Raw genomic sequence first — 26253 nt, 5'->3', positions numbered from 1 at the left:
GTATTCATAGAAGGTGATGCCTTTTGGGCTTACGGAACGCAACAGAAACATTCCAACGTTTGATGAATATGGTGGTTGGGGATTTGGAAGGTTGTGCTGTCTATTTGGATGATGTGGTTGTCTACAGTGACTGTTGGGACAGTCATGTTTTACACATTCACCTATTGTTTGAACGTTATGCTGCTGCACGACTGACAGTTAATCTGGCAAAATGTGATTTTGCTCATGCAACAGTAATTTACCTTGGACATGTTGTGGGCCAGGGCCAAGTGCGAGAAAAGGTGCTTTCTATAAAGCAGTTTCCTTTGCCAATGACAAAAAGGAACTAATATGGTTCTTGGGGATGGTAGGATACTACCGCAGTTTCTGTAGGAAGTTTTAAATGTTAAATATATGTGGCCTCCTGTTTGTCAGCAGGCTTTCCAGAATGTCAAGGCCTTTTGTGTAGTGCTGTGCAGCTGGCCACCCCCGGTGTGGAGAAGCCGTTCAAGCTGCAGGTGAATACCAGTCACATGGGGGCAGGTGCGGTATTGATGCAGTCTGACAATCAGGGGGTGGGTAGGAGCTTAACTACTCTGTGATTGAAAAGGAGACTTTTGCATTTGTCTTTGGGCTAGGGCTTTGTCGTAGAGCTTTGTGTCATTTTGATATGTATGTGGGTTTAGGAGTGCCGGTTGTTGTCTTTACTGACCACAACCGACTTACATTTTTGAACTCTGTGAAATGCCCTAAACAAAGATTAATTAGGTGGTCTCTGATGTTACAGTCTCATTGTTTGGACATATGCCACATTAAGGGGTCAGATACTCTGTTAGTGGACACACTGTCATTAGCCATTGTGATGTAATGCAGCCTGTGTTGTGTTAATCTCTCCTCTTACTTATGGAGTGTACAAGCAGGATCCTTGTGCTGAGGTTGAGGGAGAGTGTTGCCTGAAGGCTGTATATTTTGTTTTGAGAATTGGTTAAAATTGCTTTGTCATGGTTCCTGTTGGCACCCCATCTTTATGAGGGGGTGGGGGGGGGAAGTACACCTGGGCTCGGTGTACTACAGCACTATAAGAGTACACCATATGTGTTCCATGATGAGAGGGAAAGGGGAAACTCTGCTCCCTACTCTCCACACTCCACATCTTTGTCTTTGCTTTTCCTTTTGCTATACAACAGTACACTCACTATTTTATCACTCACGCATACACGCCAATGCTACTGACGTACTAACTTTTTTGTGTCGCTGCCTGTTATTTGCCACGGTTTTTGAGGCAGTCATGACAAGGGTGAATACAATCAGCACAGTTATGATGCTGGGGGCAAAATTAATCACCAAGTTCTCCACACAGAAAGCCTTTTCATTCATACAAGTCATGAGGTAAATGTTGAAAATATTCTGGCTGGGTATTTTAGGAAAGAGCAAGCTCTTAACCTTTGAGGATTGACGTAGAAGAGAATGATGAGGGTAGCAACTAAACACTTTGCAGTGCAGCTATTTTGAAAAACAGTAACATTAGGGAGAAGTGGCTGGAGCAGAGAGTCATAAATGGTGTTCTTTAAAATTTGCTTGTATTTGCTCTTAATGTCAGTGACAGTTTAGACTGTTGGACACATGCCCTATTCAACAGTTTCGTCATGGTGTTTTTCTGCCTCCATGGCTTCAAGGTGGCTACAACTCACCTGTGGTTCCCTGGTACCAAACCCAGCACTTTTGCTCAATCACAACCAGCTGTCCACGTGTCTGAAAACACACACTAAGCCACAAAAGTTTGTTAAAATAAAGAGTGAACCTGCTTTAAAAGCCCCAGATGTATAACTGACTGCTGTTTTTGCTGAGGACTGTAGTCACTCCTAAAACACCTGTAGCTTTCAGGAGAGAGTGCTCCTCTGAGGCCTTTTACTGTGCACTTAGTGCTTTTTACACATTTTAGTGACCATAATGGAAAAATAAATATTTGCTTCTAATCTCATTATTTGTGTATTCAATAATACATCTTAAGAAAAGTAAAAACAGCAAGCTTTTTCTTGTGTTGAAGTGCCAAGTTATATGTTCACTGATTCTAGCCTCTTCCATTAATACAGATTCAGTTGGCTAGGTTGAGGCTGCTGCTTTGAGTTGGAGAACAGCAAAAGTCTTGATTAACATCTCTCCTTAGTGTCTTCAAACAAAGCAACGTTTAGGTGCCAGTATACTTTATCAGAACTGCTTGTTGGATAGTGAAACAGCCTCGGAAACCCCCTTTCCCCCACATCTCTGGGGCTGCTACATCTGACAGTTTCTGTAACTTTCCAAAACTGAAACAGTGATTGGCGAGGCCTGTGGAGGTGTGAAAGTAAGCAGGATTTGAACTTGTTTCTGTTTTGCTCTTTTTTCATTTAATTACACAACTATTTCTGCTGCTTTTCCTCTTTACAGCCGAGTTCAACACTATGAATGCCTTTGAGGAGAGACAGCGAAAATGTTATGCTGTTATCCATTGTGTGTCGGCTTTTCACTCCACCTTTGAGTGTGGCTGTTCAGAACAGCCATTAGCTCTTTTGCCTTCCAATGTGTTCAGACCACCCATTGTGCAAACTAGTTGTTTTCTAGCATAACCTGGCCCTTAGTCTCAGTCAGTCTTAACCCAACCACTTGCCAAAGTCAGCATGCTCAAACTTACCTTACATTTATAGCAACTGTCGGGGCCTATGACAGTATGAAAATATGTCTTACCTGGATGCACAAATGCAAAGATGTCACTCCATGGTCAGCTTACATGCTGACCTTAAAAAAACTCAAAAACTAATGGCTTATCCTGTGGAGGGTTGAAAAGCCTACTCAAAGACACATTGGGTAAGGGATCACGAATAGTCTACGACACTGTCTTGTGTAAAATGTATAGTAAATTGAAAATAAGCAAATTATCAACGTCCCTTAATTCTTACCATCAAGACACTTCATATGATATACTGAATCAATGTTAATTGCTAGTCAATATCAATACATAATTTCCCTTTAAAACAATAAGCATGCGGTTTTCAGTCTTTACTACAAGGCAGTAGGCGTGGGTAAGAGGCTGACATCAAAGATGGAAGCATGGACTGAATATTTGCCAAAGTAGTGCACTTTCAACATTGGAACCTAGTATTATAAGTTTAGTATAAAACTGATAATCAGCCGTAATGAATAAACAAAGACAGACACTGGTCATGTTTCACGTTCATACGAAAAAAAACTCTTGCAATTCACTTAACACAAAAATATGATTAATAGAGGACCCATTAAGCATCACACACATACTAAAATAACAGTAACATGTAAACTACTGACTTTAGAGTTATGTTCCATTTGATGACTTTTAATAACCACCTCTTGAGGTCATAGTTACACAATAATCAACAGATTTCTCAATATAGACGTTGACAAGCCACACACATACTTAAGCACATGTGAGTGTCTCACATACAGAAATCATGCTGTCAGGCAGTCAATCATTTAGGCAAACACACATACACATAGCATTCCACAAGTTAAACTCACTAGCTAACTCAATAATGACCTTTAAAAAGTATTCTCATTATCCTTAAAGAATACGGGCATCCCTGCAAAAAAGGTTAAATGACATTTTGGAAAGTCAGATATACATGCATTTTACAACCTGCTATTAGATCAACATGCCAGGGATAATTTAGGAGAGAACACACTTCTATATGTGTATCCCTATGACTTTTTGATTGTTACAATTACAAGTGCATGGCTCTTGTTAAGGCTCCTGACCGTTTATGGTTTCCGGCTGAGTACACAGGTTCAAATATTTTTTCTCCTCATTTAAGGGGAACATTAAAGACCGCCTCTGAGGCCTTGCTGCAGATGGTCCGATGATCTGTATGCCGAGGACCCCACACTGGAATACTTGTACCCTTGGCCTTTTTACTCCCCTTCCCTCTTTTGCTCCCTCTCTGTATTTTGTCATTTCTCCTGCCAACCAGCAAAGCTTAGCTCCCTGAAAGCTATAAAACGAGTGTTTTAACAAAAAACACTGGCATGCCTTTGCAGTCCTTCAAAGGGGACTTTTCTGGCATTGGAGACAGTACAGAGACTCCATGCATGTCTTATTGGATGTTCTCAGACACATTCTCAATCAACAAACACAGAGGGGTGGGATATTCGCATGGCAATTCCAAGCATCACCACAAACTTCAGACACATGCTGCACAGAGACAAAAGACAAGGGTGACGTGAAATAGGACAAGCCATTATAGGGAAAAGTAAATCTTTGATCTCCATAACTTTATACCTGAGATGGTCTTGAGAGTGAGCGTTCCCAGGGCTCTGATGAGTGCTGCACTCTGGCGCTGCGGTTCCCAGGAGGTTGCGCGCTCCAATCTTTCTAATGAGAGAACCTTCCAGGCTAGACATTGTGGGCTCTGGCTCCAGCCTACAGCCCATGCTGTTCTCACCACAAAGAAACAAGCCAAGTTATTCACTGATTCCTCTCTGACATCCTTGGCCAAATAGTCTCCAATCCCATCCTCCTACTGCCACCACTCTCTACTTTCTCTCCACCACTTACCCTCAACTTTGTCTTTTTGTTCTGTTTCTTTCAATTTCTCTCTATTTTCTCTTCTCTTTGATGTGGTTGTACTTGTTATTATGAGCCTGAAGGAGAGCATACGGAAGATTTATAATGAATACTCTTCTATTAATAAGGGTATGTCACACACAAAAGAACAAGACTTAGAGTTAATAGCCACTCTAGAGGCTCTGTGAGTTTGTTCTTAGGCACAGCTGCGCTTTGAGTGAAATGCTGATATCAGCATGCAACATGTTCACAATGACAATGCTAACATGCAACATGCCGATGTTTAGTAGGTGTGATGTTTACTGTGGTCCCCATCTTGATTTAGTGCAATAGCATGTTAATGTTTACCAATTAGCACTAAACACAAATTACAGCTGAGACCAGTGGTTTTCCAGGTATTTGGTCATAAACCAAACTAATCAAGAAATTGAAAGTTTGATCTGATGGTTGTGTTAGACTGAAAGTTAAGAGATCACCAATGTTATTCCAAATTATTCTGAGGGAGACATGAATGTCACTGAATTTCATGGCAATCCATCAAATAGTTGTTGAGACCTTTCACACAAAACCTCATGGTGGTGCTAGAGGAAAAGTCAGGGAATCACAAAAGTCTGTTAGATTCATCCTTTGGGGACCATGAATGTCTGTACAAAATTTCCATGGCAATCCATCAAATAGTTGTTGAGATATTTCAGTGTAGACCAAAGTGGTGGACCTGCAGACATACAGACAGACAGAAAATGTATGGGCACAGATTCTACATGGGCAGCTTTGGGGCAAACTGACTCGTACATTCGAACTCACACAGGAGTGCTGCTGTGCTTGGCATGTTCAGCGAATGTCAGTGTTTACACAGCATGTGATAGCTCAGGCGGGAGGGAGGAAATAGCACCGGCAAAAAGGGTGGCCAATTCTGAAGGAGGAAGTCCATCTGTGCAAACAGCACCTAGGTAAGGGAGTTATTAATTACCTCAGGTCACTAGCCAAACTTTTGGCCTGGCACAGGATGGGAAGCAGCTTATGGAGTTAATTTACGCATAATAAGAAAGTAAGTTGAAAGCCTATTTGGAGCACCTTGTCTTATTCCACAAGAACACACACCCAAGCATGTGCCCTCTTGTCTTCACTTTCGACTCCTCTTATATTTGGGAGAAAGGGTTCAATGGCTCTTTTTTTACCCCTCCTTTTTGCTTTCAAGAATGTCTGCAATGCTTCCCAGGAATCCTGCCTTGTTGACTTTGGTTTGGGATAAAAGGTACAGCCTCCTCTGTTCTCCATGCTGATCCGAAAGGTGATTAGGCTGGCCTCAACATGAGCCCATGCATAGCCCAGCACATTGGCCCAGACAGATTACCCTACGTTCCTGTGTGCTCCTGCTATTCAGGGGACCCAGGTGAAGAGATAGATGAGAGGAGAGAAATTAAGGGAAGAATGTTGGTAGCTTGGTGGTGGTAGAGAGGACACATTTACTATGAAGCAATGGGAGTGAAAGTTCAGATTGTATTGGGATGATCTTGTTTGTAGATGAGGCTGTTGTGCATCATGAGTCTTCTCATGGTAAAGCAGGTGATCCTGATGTATTTGGGAACTACTGTTGTAGTAGACCTTCCCAGACTGACAACATCTCAGCTAAGATAGAGGTGGAAATTATGAATCCCTTTGCTAATTCTAATCATTTTGTTCAACTCCAATTCAGGAGAGAAAGATTTGTTGTCAATAATTAAGTAGTTTAGTCTTTTTTAAGCTAAAGGATGCATTACCACTCAAATGCCCATTAGTACACACACCACTAAGCCATCCCATCACCATTCCAAAACACTGTGATGTTATGGCATTACTTATGATTGTTCATTTCAGTCTTTCAGATTCTAAACAAGGTCAGGCTGTTGTAGGTTCAAACTTTTTTCCCAGGTCAGTACAAAGCTAGGCCTATATAAGCATTGTTTATAAGGTTAAAACCTCAGCAACCTTGTATCTGCAACAGTTATCCCATCATGATTATGTGGATTTCAAAGTCTTTCAAACAGGCAGTAACATGGCTGAACTGACAATGGTGATTTAAATCACCAGTGAGGGAAGCTTGGAAGCCAAAAGCTACTGATGATTCAGTTTATTCAGTCCAGCTTGAGGATTAGGTTTTAAAGAATAAGGCTGGTGATATTTTATATTTCCTTATTTTCAACAAATACTGTGAAAAGAGCAAAACCAACAATGAATTGATCCTACTGTTGCTTGTGTAGAAACACAAAGCCTGATATTACTTATTCCTCTGTGCCATATGAGCTCTACTGTTGTCCAAAAACAATTGAAACACATCAGTGAGCCACACCGTTGCACAGTAATATTCCTTCATTATAATTAACACTAATACTTTAGTTTATTTTGAGTCATACAATGTCCTGTTGCTGGAAATAACTCACTAATGCAAATGTGTATTAATCCACGGCTGAAAATAGTCCCCAATAAATGCACTGTTTAATCCTGTTTGAGTAAGGTGTGCTTAAAACTACAGTGCCCAGCTGTTTTAGGAAATTGTTTAGCCTTTTTGAAAAATAAAATATATTTATGACCTCTTACTTCTTCAGTAGAAGACCAACAAGCTTTGTGCTCAGTGCCTCAAACAGGATGGCAGTATGAAAGTATTATAAACTGCACTAACTCATTGTTGGTTTTGGTCTTTTAATGGGATTTATTGACACTAACAAAATATAGAATAACACCAGTCTCATCCCATAAAGATTTGTTTGTTTACTTACTGAACATTTCTGAACTTGGATGCTCATCATCACCTCATCATGTCTGACAGGAATGGAACAAATTCAATCACAAACTGTTGATGCTGAAGCTTTAAAAATGAACATAGATGCCAGGGTGAGCCAACATAACTTGCCCAGTACAACTGTTGATTTTGCACATGCTTTTTTGTTCCCTTGCTGCTTCAGTATTCCTTTCCTCCCTACACTGTAATTACCCTCTCCCTCTTTTTTTACCCCTCTCCCCAAAACTACCATCAGGAAGCTGTAAGTAAGACTGGTGTTTTGAAATAAGGACTATTTCCACGTGCACCATACTCTTGATGCATGGGTGAGAGAAAATCATGATTGGCTTGCATGGGCCAACAATAATATTGTGTTTAATCTAGATATCATTACATGCAAAATGAGCAGGAGAAATTCAAGGGCACCATTGTTTCCCTCAGCCAGTTTTTCAGAGGTCCACTGATGGAGTGTTTCCTTTAGAAACCCAAACCAGGAGAGATGTAGAGGTGCCACTTTCAGTTTATGAGCAAAACACAAAGAAAGACCAAGCATTAGAGAGACAGGAGGAGAGAGGGTGAGACAGAAAAGGTGAACATTTTGAAATTAGAGCAATCATCAGTTCCCTGCTATATAGCACTTTCTTACATATGGTGACAGCATTGTGTGTGTTTGTGTGTTCTGGGTGACAGTATGGATGAACATGTGCCCATGTGCACATGAAATCACCTCGACATGAAAAGTTAATCATTTCTAATGTTTTAGTTAATTTTAGAACCACCCTGAGCCCAGATCACAGTTTGAGAAATACTGGTATTACTGGAAATTAAATGAGAAGGTCAATGGGCTAATGGAAAATGGCATTTGACTCCAAATGTACTACTGCCAGCTTTTCAGTGGCACAAAATAGAGACCTTTGCTTACCAAAATGGTACAGAATGGTAGGTCTATATGTTTCAATAGGAAAATATTTAAATATTACACACACTGGCAACAGAGCACATTTACCAAATAACAACCAAGAATATCATGTGGACAGTTTAAGCACCAGTGTTAATTATAGACCCTAAAGCTGACAAAATCCTCCAGCGAGAGTTGTCATTTCAGACAGCACAATCAACAGCTATCAGCTAAAATGGTTTGGACACTTTTTTAAAAAGTGTTTCATGTTATGGTTAAGATTTTTCTCTGTTTTAGGATTTCAGCTACCAAGGGTCAGGAGAGGGAACGTGAAGTGGAAAACCCACTGCTTCTACTTGGCGCTGGTTTGTCCTCATGGATGAGGCACTGGGACAGAGGCAATCCTCAGCTGCCCCGTTTCTCATTGCTTTTATCCAAGAGGACAAATCGGGGCCAAGTGCAGCAGTGGAGAAACAGGAGGAGGAAACAGAGGCAGGACATCTGTATGGCCTCCAAAGTGAGCAGGAAGACTGAGGAAGACTTGTTGGAGCTTATTAGGGAGAATACACAGTTCCAAGGGAAGATAAAGGCACAGTGTGTAGAGGAGAGCAGGGCATGGACCAAATTTCTGTTTATTGGAGGTGATTGATTTGTAATATAGCTGTGAAATTTAGTATCCACAGCCATAGTTGATACTTCTGCCTGTCTGTGTGTCCCCTTGTTAAGGAGACTTAACTGAGTTGCAACTCATCAAAAGAAAAATTCTTACACAATTATCTCACACTTTTTTCCTATACTGTGACTTGTTGTACATTAAAAAAATGTCTGACTTTGGTGACTCCCAGTGGTAGTATCAAAAATGGCACCTTGGCAAAATGCTAACAGCACATACTGTGCATATTATCACTAGGATTGTCTCATTTTTGTTTTTGAAAGATACGATAATTAAACTATAAATGGTTCAACAGTAACCACAATTGGATACCATACTTTGCTGGAGAAGTCAAATCAAACATTATGCTGCTTTGGTAAAAAGACAACATACATAATCTTCAGATAATCTCCCAAAGAAAACTCATAAAATAATTTTGGGTCAAATCCCTGCATGACAATGGTGTAATAACAGCTTGTACTGCCAACTGATGTTATAAGTTAACAGTGGAAAGCATAAACTAGTTCACTAGTGCTATTGCTAACTTGGCACTACTGCATGTCTTAGCAGTCCATTGAGTCTCCAATCTTGACTGAGGGCTACTTGTTTCCGGTTAACTTAAAAGCAGTATTAATTAATTTTTGGCCACTTGGTGGCAGCAGAGCAAGACATAAACACAATGGTGACACATTATCACCTTATAATACCTTAATGGCAAATGTCTTAGCAAACTGAATGTGTAAATAGCCTATTTACACATCCAGCAGACTGGGAGCAACATTATCAATAATCATGAGTTGTATTTTTGGCCATCCCACAAATGTAAATCCTATATTCTTTATTTAGCTGTAGGTTGTTTTCCCCAACTCCTTAGTGGAAATATTTGGCAATATCTGAAACATCATAAGCAGCTGAATATTTTGATGTGTTCACCTGCTAGTCACTAACTTTGTCTGTGATTGGTGTTGGTACGGTAGGTTTATCAGAACTTTTTCACTGCAAACAGCTGAAAACTACTCCATGAGTAAGAGTGAACCAAACAAAACAATAAAGTTACAGCCTGCCAATCCAAAACAATAAGCTGAAAGATGCAAAAAATTGCACAGTCAGGTGATAATTCTGTGTGAGTTCATCACTGAGTGGTCCCTCTCATATTACACTTATTCATTTGATCCATTGTTGATATGAAAATATTGATTAATGTGGCTTTAAAGTTTACCAATCTGTTGGCACATATTATGCCTTTCACCTGATTTACTACTCTGTGTACTTGGTTTAGCAATAATCCCTGTCAGTCATATTTAATTGAGATTTAACTGAGGCTGTTATTTCAAAACCAAAAGATCATTAAAACATTCAAACAAACATTCAGGCCAAAATGATATTTTCAACACTAAACTAGTGTTAGAAATATCACATGTGCACTTGTTTTAAGGGATGATGTGTTTTTATTTTATGGACTTGTGGATTTTTCTTTTCAGTGTGTTGAAAGTACAGAGACAGATTTCTCTCCCATATGTAATGCATTGCAGACTGTCAGCCAACTTTGATTAATCAAACTTTAACCATAGCCTGTTGAACATGGCATTACATCCCTGTTGCTCAGAGAAACTTTGGGAGTGTGTTATAGCAACTGCAAAACAAAACAACAGACTTTCTACGCACCCAATCCATAACATTTTATGTATTTATTTATTTATGGAAATAGAAGCACTTTTTCTCTGGAATAGGAATCAGAGGATCAGATAAGCAAGAATATTTGCCAACCACCAGAATCTGATCCGCTCGATTTCCACAAGTGATTTACACCCTTATATTACACAGGAAAGGAAAAGATAGGATCAGCTAATGCTCTCGGTCTCCCCATCCCCTTCTTAATAACTCCTCAGAGAGGATGAGAGGAAGAGGAAGGAGGAAGAGGGAGCTCAGAGAGGGTGAGAGTGCCACGGGATGTGATTAGGCTGGACCTCCCGTTTATGATTTCTGTATTACAGGCGCTTGGTGCCAGACATTCCCTCCATGGAAGGAATGTCTTTCTAACCAGTTCCATGTGAATGGTTTAGGAGGGAACCACAGCCCACTGGTTGGGTTGAGGGCTCAGCCTTAAAACACACAGCAAGGGAGAAATATGCGGAGGATGAAGGGCAAGAGGTTGGAGAGGGAGAACAAGAGAATAGAAGGAGATACATGATGAACAGAGGGTCAGTAACGAGTGGAGAGATCTACAGTAACTCACTTTATAACTGTATGGACACAAGTTCTTCTCTATATGTACAGTGTTTAGTCCACTTGGTGCCCAGATTCCATCCACTTCCATCCACTCCAGCTGCTATGGACATAAATTAACATGGAATGTAGAGTTACATTATATTAAGTGGTGGTGGGGATTCGAATAAAGTTAGTGATGTGGCTTTAGGTTTCATACAAAACACAGGCTAATATCTTTTCCAGGATAGCATTCAGCTTTATAAGGCAAAAAGAGGGGGAAGATTAGCCCCAAGCAAGAAAAGAAAGCATATTGGTATAAAATTTGTTGGCTTTTTATAGATGAGATCATCGGATATACTATAAATGTATGTGTTAAAGTCCCATTGGATGAGGCATGATTTACTGTCGCATCTATATAAATCAAATCCAAAGGTCATAGAGTTAATGTGCAGCATTTTTGTTAGATTTTTTATTATTACGGCCTTCTGTCACACCGACATCTAGTGCAGACACTAAAATATACTCAGACATGAAATGGCATCATAAAATCCCAGCGTGCTGTCTGTGTTTAAATGAATTCCACCAAACTGCATTTGTGACAATTTTATGCAATTGAACTGTAATTGCAACACTAACAGATCATTAATATGTTTTTTTCAAAACGTCCTAGATCTGCAATTCACATTCTTCCCACGAGAAATTGGCCTGCAGAGAACACACCCATCCATCTCACTACAAGGTATTTGAATTTTACAGCCCAAAAGTAGAACAATGTTGGACACAAAATGTGATTTGTTTGTTTGTCCTGGAATTTTTACTCGACTGGATTACTGGCGATTTTGGCCACGTGTTACAAAATGATAACAGTGTTTTTGTTGGGACTGGCTATATGCTGTGAAAGGAAAGGAAAGCCTGCAGCTAACAGCAGGAAAAAGCCTGTCTGACTGAAAGTGTTGTAAAGAACATTTATTTGCCAACTTAAATTAGCAAACAATGTGCCATAAAAAACAAATTCACAACCTCAGACTCAACTTTACACGCCCTGTTGATAATGTATGTAATGCCTAATTTTCTAACTTCTCTTGTATTCCCTCTTGCTTATCTTCTCTTTTCTGTTATTTCATGTATTTAGACAGCCCAACCTTTTTGTGTCTTTCCTGAGCACACACACTGACACACATGCACAACTGATACAAGTCATGACCTTGTCCTATACAAGCTACTGGCCTTTGGTCCAACAATAATGTTTATTCGTCTGTCTCAGGAAAGAAAAGACACGCCTGCCGCTAGCAAGCTAGTCAAAGCAGGAAATCTATGAGAGAAAATGTAGATGTCCTGCACATGTCCGAGCCTACATCTCGTGCATATAAACACCCATGGGTGTGCAAACAGACCAACACAGATGTACAGAAAGACAGGCTGCAGCCCCAGGCCTGCAGCAGGCAAATGTAATTAAGGAAAGTGGTAATTGGTGAAGTGTTGGAGAGTTGCAGGGTTCTGTGGATGAGGAGGATTTGGAGGCATGTTATTGCAAATGATTGCAGTGGATAAATACCTCTTTTGGGTCTCAGCTTCAATATACAACAATATCACAAGACAAGATGATTCTATTTAAAGTTTTTTAGCGTTTAATGCTACGATTCTTTCTTTCTACAATATCTGTGCATGGCAGTTGAAGTAAGGTTACGGCACATATACTATTGTTATTGTTAGGCAACACATGCACTTGGTTAAGGTTGGGGAAAGATTGTGGTTACAGTTAATAAATGCAAATGATAATTGCAGGTATTTAACAGGATGCTGCATGACTCTCTCCAGCATGAAAGTTGCACTGCATGTGCATCCAACACCCTGGCCTGCACAGCCTTACTACACACCTCACTACTACATAAAGGGCACAGCTCTATCTTCTACTGGCACTGAGCATTGCAATTGGACGATTGTGAGGTGCAGAATCGTCTAGTGTGAATGTAATTCCCGAGGATACTGGGCTGCATTAAGACATGGCCACATCCCCATTTACTCCTTTTTCTGTCCTCCTCATTTCTCGTATTGCCGTTTATGCGGCACATCTGTCTCTGACTCTTTATCCATCCATGCATGTCATGCTCTTTATCTAGTAGCACCCTGATCCAAGAAGCTGGTTTTGGTCGTGGTTGCTCACTTGCCACCTCCATGGGTGGTCCTTGCTGAAGTTTTTCTGCTGTGGTGTTTGTACAGTTCAGAGGTCTTTGTTTTTCTGGCATGTCTCCCCATGCTAACCAAAGCCGGAGGACTGCTGCCTGTTTTCTTTCTCATAGCTACACATCTGCAGGCTTTCGAGAAGAAACTGGGAAAACAGCAGAAAAACACAAGGAGGGTGGAGAAGCAGAAACACTCTGCCTTGAAAACTAAGTTGCCACTTTCTCCCGTAGGTGTGTGTGAGAGTTTTTGTTAAGCCCCGCTCCCCTGACATAAACTGTGGTTTGTTGGTGAAGGCCTGGCACACATGTTGACAGCCTCATTATTTATATTCCATTTTGACAGCTTGTTTTGTGTAATATACACACGCGTATTTCCATCCTTGCACCACCCTGTCTTCTCCGTTTCACAGGAATAAGTCAACTTAATGAATTTTGTATGAAAAAACAGTGTTTCCCCAAAGGGTGTGTTATGGATCAAACAGTCCCTCAGTCACCAGCGCTTTATGGCTAATTCCCCCACGCTGAACAAGGTCATATTGTTCCCTATTTATACTCCCAGAATGATCAAAGGGGGAAAATGATCCCTTCCGACAGTTAATAATCCTAAATGTCTCACCGAGAGCCAATTTTGTGTTATTCAAACCGTTTTCCCAGATGCATTTATCGGGACCTTTTACCCATTCAGAATTTGAAATTCATTATGTGATACCCACATATTGTGTGTGAGTGGAGTTCAGAGACGGTGACTACAGCACAATTTCTCCGTTTCCTTGTGTTTGGAGGACGGTGATTGGTGGGACACGTGGAAACAGCTGTTTAGGGAGGAGGTTCCTGTGAGCATCAAGGTCAGGACACATTCACATAGTTAGACAGGAAGCCAGGTGGGACAGGGCACCAATATACTGAGTGTGAACATATGCGCGTTCAGCAGGATGCATGTGTGTGCGTGCATGTGCCCTTTTACAGACAACGTTACTGACAGCTTCACACAGAAAAGCTCAGTGGGGATATTTGGCTTTAAAGTGGCTGTAACACCAAAACAAACAATACTAGAAGGTTCTCTGGGGTCAGCAAGTGGTCAAGTGAGTAAATAAGTTTGTTATAATAGGACTAAACTTACAACAGCAGTTTTGCGAGGACCACAGTGACCTCTTAAGGCATTTGTAGTGGGAACACAGAAGCTACTTACTGTGAACACTGAGAGTAAAGGTCAGGGAAAGTATTGCCACCACTCAAGAGGTCACAACCCAGATTGTTGTAGTGCCATGGAGAGTGGGAGGCTCGTTGTCTCAGTGGGAGTGGGATGCAACCTGGGAGTTTGCAGTAAATTTTGCATTTTATCAAATCCAGTATTGAATTTGCTTACCAAATTCCTTTCGAATCCCTTATGGAATCAATTCATATTTACCTTTTTAACATTTTTAGATTAATTTGTAAATAACTAAAACTTATAGATTCAATTGAGATCTGTACTTTTTGTTGGCTGTAGAGGCAGAAAAACTACAATTTTGTAGTTGTAACCTAATAATGTTACCCATATGTAACTATAACCTGACAAAAATGTGAGGGACATAAGATATGAAATGTCAAATAAATATGTATTGGATACATAATAGATATTGTATGCATTTTGCAAACTGTCACAGATAGCATATGGAAGTGGGCCACTTCTGGCAATGATGCAGCACTGCTGGCCTTCTTCTGGCCCGGACAAAATAGATGTGAGCCCGAAACATGTAAAATAGCAAATATGGCCCAGATATACCAAATCAAATGGGGGCCTTTTTTGGTAAAGATGTGGTGCTCTCAAGTATGTGTGTTCTGGATGTGGGCCAGTTCTGTTTTATCTGGTTTGTTCTTGGTTGACATACAGCCTGCTTGTGGCCCAGATCTGGGAAACATGAGCAGACCGCCCAAGTGCCCTCATTCCACGCAGTATGTGGGCCGAATCAAAGTGCCGAAAGTGTTGGTTGTGGGTCGGATCTGGGCCACAGCAATTTTGCTATCTGGGGTATTTTTTATGAGCCACTTACTCATGACATAACTATTAAGTTAATAAGCTTTAATTATACATAGAATTTATACATAGACATTTAACGGGGAGATGTTGACGAGTCAGAATGACACAATCAGCTACATCATTTCACTCCAGAAGAGTCACCACTCTGTCTGAAAAAATGCAATGTCCACTTGGAATTGTAGAGTGTTGCTAGTGAGCTGGTTTTCTTTTGCTAACAATTGGTAACAATCTTTAACCAAGTACAGACACTGGCTTAAAGAGAGCATATTAACCAATGATTTTAGGTTTTGTTTATTTTTTCAACTGATGATAGCAACGGTGGGTAAAAAGTAGAACACTGCAACCTTTTGTACATTGCTGTTGTGATTCAATAGAGTGAGGAGAGATACAAAGATTTGATAATAGATTTGGTGGCCTCACAGTTTTGCAAATTTGTGTTTTTCTGAATCCAGATCCAAAACGGAACCGGCTATTGAAACCCAACTCTATGTTTAGTGCTATGTTTTGTCTTCTGGTTTAAGCTGTATTTTTGTTTTCATTTTCATTTTTGTCCTAAGAGAGTAACAAGTGACAGGTTGAGCACACCTCACCCTGCTATAAACAGTAACATCCCCTCACTTCCCACCCTGTATTCGTTTTTCGAAAGGGGAAGCAGGCCATGGTCACATATGTTTGTTTGGCCAGTTATCTCACAGATTACAGTTTAATAATCTCCTCATCTTGTTAGAAAAGGCAACTAACTATCATCTTCTAGTGAAAAGGACTTAATCATCTCATTATAGATCTCATAAAATATCATTATTTATGTTTCCTTTTGTTCTTTCAGGCGACTGTCTGTCTTCAACTGTGTCAGTGATCAAACCAAACAGCCAATCAAATGTCAGTTTGGTCAAAGGACTGGACTGTCTATTCCATCCCCACCTGCAAAGTCTCAAAAGTCAATTTGACGAGCGAGCATGTGTTGAGCAGTTGCGAGCACGTAGGGAGGGTCAAGCTCGTATTTATCACAGCTCCGTGCTTGCTGGACCACATTTGGGCACGCAGAGCGGAAATGCTCTCTCGCGTTGGTTTTCTGCTCACAGATACTGTTCTGTACGCTCAAATCACATGCACGCGCCTGTTTTTTATGTGCACGGGTTTTGAAACTAATTAAACCGTACTGCTAAAAGAAAATACAACTTTAGAGTGCAACTTTACAGGTTCGCTTGAAATTAATTAAATGGTGTACGAAATGAACTTAAAAATGTGACTGTTGGCACCACAACATTGCAGTCTGTTATGTCAAGATAATATGATAATTAAGTCATGATTATGAGAAAACTTTTCTATGTGAAGAATCAATTAGATAATTAAGATGTGATCTCGAGTTAAAGGTCCTAAAAGGATTATGAGCCAAGCTTGTCACTCCGGGCTTACATGCATTTATGAATGCAAATCAGCTGTACTGTACTTAGAGGGTTTAAAATTCATAAGTCATAACTTTGCAATAACTCTTGAGGCTTGAGACACCCATGAATGAACTTTGCCCATCCTTGGACCAGAGTGCCAGTGCCTTTCTCCCTCATATCTCACTGGGGTGGAGTTTTTGGATGTGCCGCTGAGATCTCTAAACTCCGGCAGTTGACTTTATTTATTCTAACCTGATTGTTTGGGTTTGAGGATTCTGTTGCTCCTGCTGTGTAGGAAATTGCTCTCTTGCCTGCTGGTTCTGAAACGGAAAATGGTTTTAAAAACTATAACAAAACAAACCTAAACGTTTCTCTGTCTCTCTCTGTGTTTGTGAAAGATCGTGGGTTCTCATTGCCCTGTCAGGGCCGGCTTGCGGAGACGAGTCTGTCAATGAGAGGAAGAAAAAAAATAAGAGTTTGAATCACTTAGTAGCTGGTATGGTGGAGTGATGAGCTTATCAGTTGAGTACAGAACTCTGGGTGTGTTGTTTTGACTGTTTGCATGTTAGTCTTAACAGAAGATTGGCAGGATATCAGTTAAATTAGACGCCGGGGAAATTACGGTTGCAAAATGTGTTTGTGTTTGTATGCACCTTTGAGATTGGTAAATGAAAGACGAGAAGGAATAATGAAGTTGTGACTCACTAAAACTCACAATATACACAATATAACTCATAATTTGATAGCTTGGCTTCAACTCAAAGCATTGGTGCTCCTTTTTTGGATTCCCTTCTCTGGGAGTTCTGCTCCTGCACGTATCCCATAACCTTGACTTGTGGTACAGTAGATGTGCATTTGCACTGCAATGAAAGTTTTTCACTTTGAGATATAGCAGCACTGTTGCACTCTGGAAACAATTACCAGGCAATAATCTTCACATTCTTTCATCCCACCACCAGCTCAGCTGATTAGGATATCCACTGGTACGCAAGGCTAACCTCAAACACGCTCACACACACTTGCACATTTACTGTTTCTACCATACAGTACAGTAGGTACTCTTGCTCCCTCTTTGGTTACTGACCAACCCTCTTCTGTTTCTCATGCGCACACACACACACACACACCTGACATCTGATTCCCGACTGATGATTAATGACCCTAGAAGTCTTTCAACAGAGACCACCCAGGGTCAAAATAACCTGCCATAAATACAGAAGCAGTAAAATACCATTCAGTCGCCACTCTTCTATTTACACGTGCTGCAGCATCTTGCATGTGTGTGCGCACGTAGGTGTGTATGTGCCAGAGCAAGAAAGGTGGACGAGTTACTGTGGAAACACTTAAAAATGTGCACCCCCTCCTCATGTCTTCAGTCATTTGTGCATGTGGTGTTTGGGTGAAGGAAGTGGGGGGGATTTCTCAGCTAACACCTCTCAAAATGCGCAACCCTCCTTCTGTTATTCTTTCCTGCTCTTCTTAATTTTCCCCCTTTCTCTTTTTCAGAAGAATTACCCAGACTGTCCTCTAATCTCTCCGGAGAGCTTTTTCCCAGGGTGGAAACACTGCCATCCTTTTTCTCTCCACTGTCCCCCCTTCTCCCTTTTATCAGTGTCAAATGATTACCCGGGGGGAAACTGAGCTCGGCAGCAGTATGCGTCAGGTGAGCCAGGGGGAGACCAGCCAAAAACATTGCTCCTCTACCTGCTCCCTCCATCCACCTCCTCTCCCCTCTTGTGCTGTCCCATCACCCCATCCACATTCTCCACCCTTGTGCCAGCCGAGGGCGGTGGCAGAGTCCCAAGCCCATCTCAGAGGAATTTCCCTGTTGAAATTTATATCAATTTCAGAGGCTTCAAGTTTTATCCACGGCGTGTGAAAAACTGAAACTCCCCTCTCTTCTCTAGCATTCACTCTCCATTCTTTCCCCTCTTCTGTCTGCTGCCTTCTTCAAATTCTGAATTCCTTCTTCCCTCTCATCCTCTCCACATCATCTCAATTTTACTCTCTGTTTTCTTCACCAATGTCATCCTCTTCAACTCTTTACTCCTGTTCTTTCAGTGTCTTGCCTTCTGCTTTCCCTTCTTCCCTCACCACCTTTTTTCACTCTCCTTAACGGCCCTGTGTAGGCACAGCCTGGTGAATGCCAGGCATTCCTTTGTAAGGTTAGAACAGACAAAGGTGGACCACATCACCTGAGAGAAAACGGCCCTTTTGAATCGTCGCCCGAGGGAAAGAGAGACTGATAGCGAAGAAAAGAGGGAGTATAAAAGCAGAGGAGAAAAGAGAGAGATGGAAGAGAGGAACACCTGTCCTCTGCTGTCCTCGTGTGAACCTTCAACTCTGACCTTTGTTACTTGATATCAATGCCTTGTTTGAATAAAAAGGGCTTAACTAAAAGAACTTTAGGTGCCAACCTACAATCTGGTATTGAAAACCGAAGCATTTGGGAGCTTTTAAAGGCTTTTTTGTGCATCAGAGTAATTAGATTAAACACTGTCAAAACCATATTAGCTTATGCCATTGATTCAGTTACCACCATACAATATTTAACTCACAGAGTGACCACTGACTGAGGTAAACAAGGTTATATTACAACCCAAAAGTTAATTCCAATCAAGCTCACAAACACAAACAACTCAACCCTTAGACACACTCCAACCATTCACACAGCTCACTCAAGGAACATAGATGCTGAACGCACCCCCAAACAAACTCACCCCGCCCTTAAACACACACATACACACACCCCACCTTTGACTATAACAGACACCATACGTTAACACATAGTATGTCTATGTTTGATGGCGCTGGGTGTGGTGTACAGGGTGGAGTGTATCTGTGACGCCAACCTTCCTTTCACAGCTTATTTTTGGGTTTTGACGGACATCAAGGGCAAAGTGAGCCTGTGTGATGCAATGCCACAGTTTTCCAGTCAGTAAACGGTCGCTGTTTGTTTTTACTCTTACTAATGAAATGGAGCGAAGGGGAAAAGTGGAGTGAAAAAAGAGAAACTCATGACGACCAGGTGTTTTTTCCCTCTTTTCGGGAATGTTTCACCTTGTAAAAGCAAGCGGGTGGGAGGGGACTTGTGTACTGTGCTGAAGTGAATGGTTTGGGGATTTTTCAAGGGGTGTGTGCTGACCAAAGAGTATGAGTGGGAATGAATGTGTGTTGTGTGAGAGTATTAAGGGGTTAGCTGAGATTTTTGAGGAGCTGGAGGCAGAGTTCTTCCGTGGAACTGTAGCATAGCCATGACTGGGGGAGAGGCGGGGGCTTTCTTGTGTTTTTGTGATACTCCACTAACTCATTTTTTGTCTCATTGAGCTACAGAAAAGCTGTTTCTTTTGTGATAGAGTGTGATCAACAATACACATGCACGTGGAAACACACACCTGGGGATGAATGAATAGCAGGCCTGACTACCACACAGGGCTCCTATTGATGACATCATCGCGGGGCATCTGGTCACTCCACCCTTTCCATGTTCAGAGAGCCATTCAGTCAACTGCACCATGGCTCTTTCACAGACATGACGCCTATTGCTTATTTTTTAGAGATTATTCAATTTAGCCGGCTCCAGTTGCGAACGAAACACTTCTCTGTTGACTCTGAAGGCACAATCAACAGTTGCCCAGTTTATGACCTTCAGTAAGTATAGTAAATACATCTCTGTGAATGGATAGAAATTAAATCAGTTCCATGCTTTATTCCTGCATTGCTTGTTTTGTCACGCCGCTATCTTGATATTGGAGGAATTTGCCAAAAGAGAGCAAAAGAAACACATAAAACCCCATCTGCATTGTAAATCGTACCATAATGACACTCTTCAAATGGCGGGCCCCATTAAATATAATAGACATTATCCAAATATGCTCTTGTTGAGACATAGCCTATAGTTCTCATGCAAGGAAAAGCTTAGTTCAGCCCGACTTTGGTTCTAATGGTTGGTAGATTACACAGTCTGGGGACATTTATTACTCCTCATAAGCAAAACATGAATGAGAGAAGTGCAGCAGGACTGCCAGCTGTGGATAACTAGATGGAATTTATGCTGTGATTGAAGTAATGAATCTGTGGATGCTGCCGAAATGACAGCACTTTTAATAAACCAATCCCCACTGGCAGAACGTGATGAATAAAACCACAAAGAAACATAGTAAATGTTGGACTCTGAGCTTTTGCTTAATTCTTTATACCCCTCTCTGTAGAGTTTCAATATTTACTTGGAATCACATTCTCTATCTGATCTCCAACTCAGCCAATGGCTTAGTCCCAGTAGGTCTTTCAGGAAAAGGCTAGGCCAGCTTTCCTCCGGCTCGTCCAATCACAAGCACGGAACAGCTTTCTCTTCAAGGTCCACTAACATAGCACAGGGCCAGCTAACACTCTGCCAATTAAACACTGAATGCTAAGCCTGTACTAAGCACACAGGTCTTAGTAAACCTCTTCTCTGTTGGACGTTACTGAGTTAGTGATAAGGATCGACTGTAGTTCATCCAGGCTGTTAGCAAACATCCAAAGTATGATTTGCAATTACCGATGTTGATGAGAATTTATGCGTTTTCCCGGCAAATGCTTGGCACGTTTTAGATGTAAGGTCTATCTGATACCTGTAATACATCTTGTAGCAATGAATAGCCAGGCTGTAGTAGAGAAATGTGAACCGATGTCATTTACTGCTATGCTTCGGTGATTAACCCCAAGAGAGTGCTATCATGTAACAATTATACACAAACTGCAGCAGGTTTTAGGCGACAACACAAAGCCCCTCTATGTATTACAATTATCCAGTGTTATGTCATGCATAGAGATTAATAATTGCCCATTGGAGCTACAAGCAAGTAAAGAAAAAGAGAGTTTTTGTGGGAGACTTTAAGATTAAAATCTCTGGGGTGTTTCATGCCACTATCTACAGGTTGATCTTGATTTGGTGATTAGATTTGTGTGTTTGTGTGAGAGCATGTTTGAAGAGCAAAAGGATAAAGGGCAGAGTGATTTCTTGGAAGGTGAGTTTGGAGAAGAGAGTGGTAAAAGAGTCTAGGGAGGCAGAACAAGGGCATGAGACGCCTCCAAATTCCCAGTGTCTTTTCGTTCCCTTCCCTCCTCTTCATCCTACCCCACCCCTCTCTGCCCGGCTGCTACCCCACCCCATCCTGCTCACTCCCCTCCTTCCTCAGCACAGCCAGCCACAGACACTTGCTTTTTGTATGAAGGGGGTTAACCCAATGAACAATCCTGTCTGTCTTTCCCAAAATAAGCCAGTGGGAGAGGGATCGCCGAGTAAGCCAGGGAGATTGGAGCAGCGAGGTGCACAGCCCCTGGTTATAAGTCCTGGGAGTGGGAGCACAGCCTGCTCGGACCCACAGCCTTTAGCTTAATATACACTGCCTTGCTGCCTGCCTGCCTGCTTGCCTGCCTGCCTGCCTGACTGATTGAGTCTCACTCCACTGTTACTCACTCTCTCTCCTTCTCTGTCCTGCTCCTTCACTCCTTCCCTCCTACTTTCCACCCTGGAGAGCGAGAGCGCACAGATTGGGAAGGTGCTCCTCAGACCTGCGTCTGGACAGCTTGAAGACGGCACAGAGAGGATTTTTCCCTCTTCTTTCATTTGCTCTTTCATCCCCTCTCTCTCACTTTCACCACCTCTGCCAAAAAGCACATGGATGGACTTTTTTGTTTTTCGCTGGAGGCAGAAAAATAAAAGTTAAACAGACAGTTTGCTCCACCTGCAGTTGAAAATATCCAATTTTTTCTTTTGCCATAACTTTTGTTTTTGGTTGTTTTTTTTTTATTTGTTTCTCCTGCACTTGTGAGCAGCACTGGACCAATTCAGGGGGCCAGGTCTTTGCCCGGGAGGACACCACTCCTCTTTTTTGGCTTCACTGAATATCTGATGCCATCGCATCCCATGGGAGACACGCGTGGCTGAAGCAAGGAGGGAGGTAGAAGAGAGACCCACCTGAAGCTCACACCTACCGCTGCCCTTACCTAGTGCACCCCCCTGCCCCTCGACACTCTGAGGAGAGAAAGGTAAGCCCTACCTGCCCTCACATTTTCTCTGGCTCTGTCAGCATCCTCGTGTCCTGTCATCTCTTGTCTTTTCACTTTTATTACATGTGGCTGCAGTGGCTGAGGCCAAAAGAAACAGAGGGGGAGAACAGGAAAGGGGAAAAAAATAAAAATAAAAAACAGACGGCGCAATATATTAGTCATGGGACCTGCATAATTCTCTTCAGTCTTTAACTATTGCACAGAGGAACAGCTCACAGATTAGCTCCAGCCCAGACACTGTAGAGACACTAATTCTAATATTAAAGTTGTAGCTGTGCACCCTCTATTGATCTGCTTTGAGTGTCCTGACTTTGTCTGCACTGATAGTCGAGATTCTCTGTGTCTCACTGCCCTGACGAGTGATGATATCCTGAATTCTGTATTTGAATTTCAGATGTTGATGCATCCACACAAACATACGTACATCTGGGACTTTAGCTGATGATGATGGTGTGTATTCTGTGTGTATATTGGGTTAGGGGAGTGTGGTACACGTTTCAATGGGTTTACCTCAATTACAGATATGCTGATTAACTTTTTTAAGAGGAGTGTCCACCATGTGGATATGTATCTGTGAATGTCATTGCCACTCATGTCACGTGTTCTCTTGGCATGGACTGCAGCTTGTTTGATAGATTTGTTAGTCTAGTTTATTAAATTTTATGTTGTTAGTGGAATGTACCCAGGTAAAGAAATACTGCAAATGGACACATGGTCGTATTATTTTTCCTCTTCCTTTCTCTGGATAATCCTCTCCTCTCCTCATCCCCACGTTGCTTCACTCTGTCCATCCACTGTGACGCCTCTGGCAAGCGCCGCTGCATTCCATTGTAACGACATCCCTCCATCACAAACAGAGAGAGAAGAGAAATAGCCATGACTCCTCAGGTATCCCACATGACAAACTAACAGAGAGGGAGAGAGACAGAAGGGGGATGAGCAAAAAGGAAAAACAACAAGAGGAACACATTAGTGAAGCTTAGAAAACATATCCAAAAATAAAGAGAAGATTCCAAAATGCATGCCTTGCTGAGGAGATACATTTTTCGATCACATGTGTTTCAGAGCACCGACAGCACGCTTTCTTAGCAAAAGAAGGAGGGAGACACAGAGAAAGAGAGTGAGAGAAAGAGAGGAGGGGGAGAGAGAGTCTGGAAAAGACAGTGGGCTGGAGCTCTGAAATCCAAAAACATTTGGCAGCATCCCTCTATTTCACTGGCTTACGGCAAGAAAAGTTGACTGGATATGTACCTGTGTGTGCACGTGGAGCCACACATGCATGCTGCTAGGGGACTGAATCTGTGTGAATATCAAGGATTGTGTTACACAATCTTCAAGGGGGGTGGGTGAATGGACACACACTAAAGCGTGAATTCTCCCTCTGCCAGTGAGGTATATAACAGGAGTTCTCAGGTGCAGAGCTGCTGGTGCGCAGCAGTGTCTGCCGTACTGTTCAAAGTAGTATTTGCTCATAAAGTTCAGGTCATCTCATATAGATTTAGTGGTTTCCAGTTGGCTTCCCACACTCTCTGCAGTTCTATTAAATTACCTATAGGTCAGGAAATTTATGCTCCTCTCTGCTTTTGCCAGTGTTTGAGACTTTTTTCTTGGCTTGTATTTCCATGCCTGGCACATGGGTTATGGCAACATTGTGCTGTAACCATGGCAACCCCATGCCACTGACTGTTATTCTGTGTTCTCCAATGGGTGGCAACTGGGCGCTTACACGGCAACTGGTGGCTATGAGTAGTTTGAGTGTGTTTGTGTGTGTGGTACATTATTTAACCACAACTAACAAGCCTCCAACCTGCTGCCCATTCAGGCTTTTCATACAAAGTGCCAAGTGTGACCAACCATACACAAACAACAGTCACGCTGAAAGCACAGTGGCACACACAGCATACTTTAATGGCGCGTGCAATACAAACTCCTACATGGATTTAACACTTCTTACATACACTAACACACACACACACACACACACACACACACATTTCAAACAGATAAACACACTCGCACTGCCCTTTGCCAAACCGCCTGCTCATATAGCGCTCAGGCTCTCATGCCCCACTGAACTTTATAGGCCAGAACGTGTTGAAGTTGGGACTTTTAAGACTCCAAACTCAACATCAACTCTTCCATTTTTTAAAATCTTTGAGGATAACACCTGTTCTGATGTCAAGGTGAAAGAACACAGGCTTTCTTGGTGAGCTTTCATCCATGGGGGAGCAGCAAAAGAGAGAAGAAGGAGAGAGTATATGCATGGCATTATAGATATCTACTTTCTCAGGCACTGTACTGTACTCATTGTCACATCAGTCTTTGCATCACAATCTCTCACATACTTGCTTTATTAGGGAAACAGCAGCAGTATGGATGCATACTCTCCATTTCTAGGAGCAGAGAGCAAAAGACAAAGATTTCATTTAAAAAAAGATTTTATTAAAAGTTAAAGGAGCTCTGTAAGGGGCGGCGAGTAATGTAGACTAGAGAAGGCTAAGCCTTCCCTAAATTTACTGCTGGCTATTGTGCACACCACACTGCATACTGGTAAAGTTAAAACAATGAAAATGCCTGTGTCGTCCTTGTCTTGCCTGGATTATGGTATTACTGTGTCATTATCGCTGCAGCCACCTGGTGGCAATGCAGCACCAGGATGAAGCATGTAGAAGGTCTTATGGGTAGGCTAAAAATCTGTAGATACATAAAAATATTGCTGATATAAATTACATTTTGTAATTGGGACTTTGTGTTTCTAGGCCAAGGCTAGCCTCGTCAAATTCAAGAAGCCTCAATCCCCACATATCTGACAGTGGAAGTGTTGAGTTTCGCCTTGGAAAAATGTACAGCCACAAGACTAGCTGTTACATTATTTCTGATTGTATTGTATTATTTCTGTACTGCGATGTTCAGCAATTTCGGGTTTTTAGGTGGTCTTACCAATGTATGCCAGTCCACATGGGCATTTAAGCATGTATATGATATTAGCAGTAGAACATGAAATAACTCCTTTGATACTGTATTTTCTTCCCGTGTGAGGGTGGTTGAATGAGTCAGTTTTTTGTGTGAAATGACATTGTTGGCAATGACCACATGGGTAATTTCCAGTAGGGACCAAGCTAAGGAAATGTGAGGGTGGTGAAGGGGAAAGGGCTGCCCTCACCAGCATGTTACATAGGTTAGGGGGTCTCTCATAGACCACACAAGGGGGTTTGGAAAAACAGTTCTTAAGTATTGGATCTGTCTCAGCGATATGCCAATGTTCTGATTGGACTCTTTATGTCCTTGGATACAGGTTAATACTGAATGGCACAAACAACTCATGGGAAGAAAATATAATATCAAAGGAGTTATTTCATGTTCTACTGCTAATGTCATATACAGCACTGGCTAACATAACCAAGGCTTGTTGTGTGTGAGATTATCAAAACTCAATATCTAACCATCTACCACAGCCACTTAATGCCAGCCATTTCTGATATGTCTATGCACATAACTTTAGTAGTCAGCCTACTTTTACTGTATTGCATTATTGGCTGT

General features: G+C 41.7%; 1 protein-coding gene across 1 annotated transcript in view; it reads left to right on the top strand.

Moving 5' to 3' along the window:
• Window positions 1–26253, top strand: part of col8a2 (collagen, type VIII, alpha 2) — a 126244-nt gene that overhangs the window by 52558 nt on the left and 47433 nt on the right. The window contains exons 3-4 of the mRNA XM_044336671.1: window positions 11739–11807; window positions 22480–22692. The gene's annotated coding sequence lies outside the window, so the exon portion shown is untranslated. The remainder of the gene's footprint in view (window positions 1–11738; window positions 11808–22479; window positions 22693–26253) is intronic.

Source organism: Thunnus albacares, chromosome 19 (assembly GCF_914725855.1).
Source record: "Thunnus albacares chromosome 19, fThuAlb1.1, whole genome shotgun sequence".
Lineage (NCBI taxonomy): Eukaryota > Metazoa > Chordata > Actinopteri > Scombriformes > Scombridae > Thunnus > Thunnus albacares.
This window is presented reverse-complemented; position numbering and strand designations above follow the sequence as displayed.